Below are 7,073 nucleotides of genomic sequence, written 5' to 3' on the forward strand. Positions count from 1 at the left end.
CTCGTGGCTGGGTCTTCCAGCACGACAATGACCCGAAACATACAGCCAAGGCTACAAAGGAGTGGCTCAAAAAGAAGCACATTAAGGTCATGGAGTGGCCTAGCCAGTCTCCAGACCTTAATCCCATCGAAAATTTATGGAGGGAGCTGAAGATCCGAGTTGCCAAGCGACAGCCTCGAAATCTTAATGATTTACAGATGATCTGCAAAGAGGAGTGGGCCAAAATTCCATCTAACATGTGTGCAAACCTCATCATCAACTACTAAAAATGTCTGACTGCTGTGCTTGCCGACAAGGGTTTTGCCACCAAGTATTAAGTCTTGTTTGCCAAAGGGATCAAATACTTATTTCTCTGTGCACAATGCAAATAAATATATATAATTTTGACTATGTGATTTTCTTATTTTTTTTTTATATAATCTATCTCTCACTGGTAAAATTAACCTAGCCTAAAAATTCTAGACTGTTCATGTCTTTGACAGTGGGCAAACTTACAAAATCAGCAAGGGATCAAATACTTATTTCCTTCACTGTACAATATCTGTGATGAGTGGAACATTTTTTAGAAATACACAATCTTTCACAATCTCTTTTCCATTTATTTTAGGAATATGTGGGTCTCCTTGCTGCCACTTCATTCATTTTCTACGGGGCTGCCGGACACAAATGTATCAGTCCTATGTGAAACAACGGCTTTACAAGGACAGCCTTAGTCCTGAGGGTTCGGATATCTTATAGGTTAATTATGCAGCCATCGCTAATGCTTTTATCATTAGTAATAAATTAATTTATGCAGAACGACTCCCAACACTGTCGTCACAATTACTTAATCTGAATTTTCTAACCTTGAGCGTTAATACAAATATCTGACGCAGGACAAATAATCATGTTTTAATAATGATGAATGAATACATCCCGGGAGAGACTCCGCTGACTGCCAACATATTAGGAAGCAAAATATTTGTGTTCATCTTATCTCAAGATAAGGCATTTTAACTCCTTAATGACCAGGTGCATTTTTTTATTTTTTGCCCCTCTGCCTTTCAGCAGCCATAACTTTTTGATTTTTTCATTGATGTGGCTTTATGAGGACTTGTCTGCGCTGTTTGCGGGTAAAATAAATTACTGTGTAATTTATGTTATTTATTTTTGTGGCCTGAATATAGAAAAAAGTGATTTTCAACATTGTTTTTTTTTTGTTTATTTTTTATGCTGTTAACCTGTTAAATAAATTCTTCAGGTTTTTTGTTTTTATGTACTGTATGGGCAAGAAAATATATTTTATTCTAAATAATGACTTCTGATGTGATCAATTGTGAGTGATATTACAGTAAAGTAGAAGTGTTTAGGAACCTCAGCAACTCAGCCACGAAGTACAGACCACGTAAAGTTACACAGCCAGGTTGCCGAGTGCTGAAGCATATAGTGCAAAAAAGTCGCCAACGCTCTTAGGACTCAATAACTAACTACAAACCTCCTCTGGTAATAACTTCTGCACAAAAACTGTGCCCAGGAGCTTCATAGCATGGGGGCCGAGCAGCTGCATGCCAGACTTACATCACCAAGCACAATGCCGAGCGTCGGATGGAGTGGTGTAAAGACGCCGCCACTGAACTCTGGAGCGGTGGAAACGTGTTCTGTGGAGTGACGCTTCTCTATCTGGCGTCTGATGGATGAGTCTGGGTTTGGTGAATGCCAAGAGAACATTACCTGCCTGACTGCATTGTGCCAGCTCTAAAGTCTGGTGGTGGAGAAGGGATAATTCTGTGGGGTTGTTTTTCAGGGGTTGACCTAGGCCCCTTAGTTTCAGTGAAGGGGAATCTTAATGTGTCAGCATACAAGATATTTTGGACAATTGCAGCTTCCAACTTTGTGGGAATAGTTTGGGGTTTGGCCCTTTCCTGTTCCAGCATGACTGCGCCCCAGTGCACAAGGTCCAGAAAGACTTGGTTGGTTGGTTGGTTGGTTGGTTGGGTGAGTTTGGAGTGGAAGAACTTGACTGGCCACACAGAGCCCTGACCTCAACCCCATCCAACACCTTTGAGATTAACTAGATTGGAGATTATGAGCGAGGCTCTCTCCCTCAACATCAGTATCTAATCTCATAAATGTTTTTCTGGTTGATGGGCAAAAACTCCCACAGACACTCCAAAATCTTGTAGAAAACCCCCAGAAGAGTGGAAGCTGTTTTACTGCAAAGGGGACGACCAATTCCATAATAATATCTTTGGATTTAGAATAGGATGTCATAAAATCTAAGTACAACTTGACCAGGGTCCTCCGCTACCTATGGGGCTCCAATTTCCATTTCCCTCAAGTGCCATCCAGAAACTTCCAGCAGCAAGACATAGAAGCCAGGACCTCTTTCTCAAATATGCCATCTACCTGCACCGCTAACTACAAAAAGTGGCAGAGTGTTCATGTTTATTTTCAGAGGGAAAGGAAGATAGGCAGCTGCCAGACACGTCCACTCTGCTTACCTCTTGGAAAATAAATGTATGGCTGCTCACTTCTTTCATTTCTTACTGATGAGATGGCCTGTAGGTAATGATGTCATTATTGGTTTCATAATTTTGACAAATAGACTGGGATTGCCCAGTTGTCGGAGGGCTGCGAAAGTCAGAAAATGAGAGAGTAGTGTTATCTGGGGAGTGCTAGTGATGTCACATATTAAGGGGTGGGGTTATCTGTGGAGAGCTCATGATGTCACACAGTGAGGGGGCAGTGTTATGCAGGTAGGGCTTGTGATGTCACATATTAAGGGGTTGGGGTTATCTGGGGAGAGCTCATGATGTCACACAGTGAGGGGGCAGTGTTATGCAGGTAGGGCTTGTGATGTCACATATTAAGGGGTGGGGTTATCTGTGGAGAGCTCATGATGTCACACAGTGAGGGGGCAGTGTTATGCAGGTAGGGCTTGTGATGTCACATATTAAGGGGTTGGGGTTATCTGGGGAGAGCTCATGATGTCACATAGTGAAGGAGCATCATTTTCTGGATAGGGCTGTTGATCAATCACAGAGTGACTTGACTGAAGAGATTTTCATTAAGACCTTTAAGACCTGCCATTGGGAAGGTAACAAAGTATTATACAAAATAATTTTATATAAAATTATTACATTGAGGGAAAAAGATGTATTCATTAAAAATGTTTATGGTAAGGGCCTAGCACGGGAATATATATACCATAGAGGCAGGGAGGATTTGGTGAGAGGGGGTCCAGCCCTGGTCAGTCCCATTTACTTTGCTACTGGATGGTGAGAACCTATACAAGACTCCACTCTACAGAGTATAGGCATTGTAGGCAAATATGGGGGTGGGGAAGTGTCCCAAAGGTCAGACCGGTTTGGAGGGGAAAGCAAACATCACGCCCTTCTGTCCTGGATGGACCATTATGGGAGTGCAAATTTTGAGTTTTTGCTATAGGGCCCCCTCTCGTCTATGTAAGCCATTGGGGCTTAGATTAAAAACTTTCCCCCAATTTCACTGTAAAATAATTTTAGTTTTTAAATTCTATTTATCTGTTTTATTGTTATCACTGTCTTGGGGGGGAGAAATTTGCCTATTTACGGATCATTGTAGGCCAGGGATGTAATATCACTAGGCAAATTGCCATCTAGATATCTGAAAAAGCTGAATGCAAACCCCACGGGAGATATAATGTCGGCCATATTTGATTCCTTTTTTAATAAAGCCCGCAATATTCAGCCCCGTCACACAGACGACCTAGGCACGTGCCACCTTGCACAGCACAACCCGTTTTTCAAGTACTTCAGTGCAGTAAATAAGCAGTCGCAGGCAGCAATGAATTGTACAAGGTTATCTATTAATATTACACAGTGGACAGGATTTGCTATTAACACAATGCCCTCTACACCCTGTACTAAGGTGACCTTTCCCTGCCAACGTCTGACTAAAACCCTGATGTCACCCTGTTTTCTCTCCAACCCTTTGGGCATAATGCAGAATCTGATGACACTGGAGCATTCATAGGTCCAGATTGGGTGAGTAGATGCTGATGAGGTTAAAACGACTGGGTGACACCAGGGACCAGTCGCTGTCACTGAGTCAGAAGATGACATCAACATTACAGCTTTGCTTTTCTATTGGCAAAAAAATGGGCTTAGAACGGTGCTACTATTGTTTAGTGTCTAATACTGGCATTCACAGGGGCACAGAAGCCGCTGCCTGTTAATCTGATCAAATTTTGTTTGAAACACAAAATCCTAAAGGCCGCTGCTTTATTCTGCTAATTGATCAGGGAAACAAGTCACTGTTTAATGGCAAAGGAGGGAGGCGGTAATGTAATCCTCTAAGGTTGTCTGCAGAGTCATGAGAAAAAAGTGCACATGCTGGTGGTATAGATGAATATAATAATATAAAACAATGATATAATATACAATAGAATATAATACAATGTAAAAAGTAAAAAAAGTACAATATACAATATGAAACAATAGAATATAGTGTTATATCAAAATAATACAATGTAAAAAGTAAAAAAAGTACAATATACAATATGAAACAATAGAATATAGTGTTATATCAAAATAATACAATGTAAAAAGTAAAAAAGGTACAATATACAATATGAAAAAAATAGAATATAGTGTTATATCAAAATAATACAATGTAAAAAAAGTACAATATACAATATGAAACAATAGAATATAGTGTTATATCCAAATAATACAATGTAAAAAGTAAAAAAAGGTACAATATGAAACAATAGAATATAGTGTTATATCAAAATAATATAATGTAAGAAGTAAAAAAAAGTACAATATACAATATGATACAATACAGAAATACAATAAATAATGTTATACAATTGAATATAGTGTCATAAAAAAATAATACAACAAAATTAATATGATATAGTATAACTATAAATAATAACATATAATTATACAATTTATAATACAATGCAATGATATGTTGTACTACAATATAAAATGTAATACAATATAAAAAAATAGAATATAGTATAATACATGTGCCAATATAAATATACAATATACAATACAATGATATATTATACAATATACGGTAATATGGTATAATAATAAAGTAACACATTACAAAATGTACACTATACAATATGATACAATATAAATATACAATATATAATATTATACAATAAAATATAGTGTAATTAAAAAGACTAATACAACATAAAAAATACAATATAATATAGTATAATTATAATAAAATGTGACACAATATATAATACCATTATATATTATGCAATATAAAATATTATATATAATAGCACAGTCCTGTAATATGTAAGAGTGACCGCGCACTATAACTCCAGTTGATCTCCCACTCCTGAACTCCTCACATGCAGATTGGAAATGCAGATCCTTACTAGCCCTGAAGCTGCGGATAAGCATTAATAACAATGGCAGGCTGTTGCAAGACATTTTCTTCTATCACATGGGGAAAAATTCTATACTGGGCTCTGTTCACATGACGTTAGAGCCCTATGTTCGGCATATGCTCCGTGAAAGCTCCTGACGCATAAGCCGGACGTATCCATCGGCCATCATTCGAACAGCATATGCCAAAAGTCTGCCCTTTTGGCATGGCGGGCCGGTATGCTTTGGCATACCTTGCTTTTTGCTGTATGGAATAATGTAGCAGACTATATTATTCTATGTAAAAAATATACAAGAAAAATTGTTCCGCTCACCACTCATTCGAAGTAAAGACGCCACATTCCATGATTATTCGGTGAACGGGCAAGAGAGCTACGTCGGGAGTAGTTAGAAAGCCAAGGAAAAAAGTTAGAGGTCCAGCACAAGATATGATGGGAAAAAATACAAAACTGTTTATTTAAGTCAAAATTAAAACAAGAAATTAAAAAAATTGCGGGAGAGAACGCCTTCTTTCTCGGGATTTTTTAATTTCTTATATTATTCTATACAAGGGAAAACAGTGAAGAAAAAAAAAAATTGTATACCGCGGGGTCTACAATTTTTTTAAATGTGGTCCTATGGGTCATGTACACCACAGTATGCCTGTACAGCGGCATACCTCGCAGCTTTTCATCAGAAATATACATCACGAAAAGCACAAACGTGATGTGAATAGAGGCTTCCACTCCTTCCTGGGCCTAATTCAAACCTTATTATTTGACAGACAACTTTGCCCTGTGAAGTTCATTCTGGAACACAGCTCCACTGAAAAATGAAAACTTAGCTGTACTGAGAACACTTTCTGTTTAATCAATGTGCGCTATGTTATTCACTCCGTTAATTATCTTCCCGATCAGTTAATGTTCTGAGCTACAGCAGCCATTTTTACCAGCTACAGAACTATTAATTAGTCACAGAGTCACCCAAGCTCCATAGAACTGCATAGGCGCTGCCCTCTCCTGCACTTTCTGCCATCCTCTCTCATTGGCTCCTCCTGTTTTGCTATGTACTGAATACAATGCTGTGTGTGAATAGTCAAGGAGTATAAAGCTAAACTTTTTTTCCAGTAAGACCGCAGTGTACTAAAGGATGTCTCCACGTGAAGTTTTACATCAATAACCAGAGATCTATTGAAGGACACACCCTGATATTTTTTATTTTGCAAAAAAACTGATTTGATTCGATATATAATAACGGAAGCTGGGCTCCATGGCGACGTTTAATCATGCAATGGCTGTGGTAAAACCACAACCGCCACATGATCTTAATGTTTCACTATGGGGCAAAATGTTGACGATAATCTAAAAAATTCCAAAATGCTCACAATTCTTGCAATTGTCACCCACGTTGGCCGTTTCTTTTTCCCCTACAGACCAACATTCTGAAATTACCACAAGAGTGACATGGAGCACTAGCCGGATGCTGTCCGTGTATGCTGGGAGTTGTAGTTGGAGAGCAACAGGTGGGAGACTAGTGTCCTCTATGATCTTAGGCCTCTTGGATCCTGATGTGTTGACTCTTGGAAAGTCTAGCATGGCCTGTCCACTGGAACATACAATACAGTCGATCATTACTCCGAGATTTCCTCTGATTAATATCCGTTGATTTGCAAGATATTGTGATGCTTGACTTGTAACGTCTATTGCTGAAGGT

The 7,073-nt window shown here is 38.6% G+C and overlaps 1 long non-coding RNA gene across 1 annotated transcript; it reads left to right on the plus strand.

The window, feature by feature from the left end:
* Positions 1-2,950: 2,950 nt before the first annotated feature.
* LOC142761415 (uncharacterized) lies at positions 2,951-6,872 on the plus strand. Its single transcript, XR_012883639.1, has 3 exons — positions 2,951-3,076; positions 3,967-4,004; positions 6,793-6,872. It is a non-coding gene; the product is annotated as an uncharacterized LOC142761415 (long non-coding RNA).
* The last annotated feature ends 201 nt before the right edge of the window (positions 6,873-7,073 follow it).

The sequence above is a fragment of the Rhinoderma darwinii genome, chromosome 4 (genome assembly GCF_050947455.1).
Source record: "Rhinoderma darwinii isolate aRhiDar2 chromosome 4, aRhiDar2.hap1, whole genome shotgun sequence".
NCBI classification, from domain to species: Eukaryota; Metazoa; Chordata; class Amphibia; order Anura; family Rhinodermatidae; genus Rhinoderma; species Rhinoderma darwinii.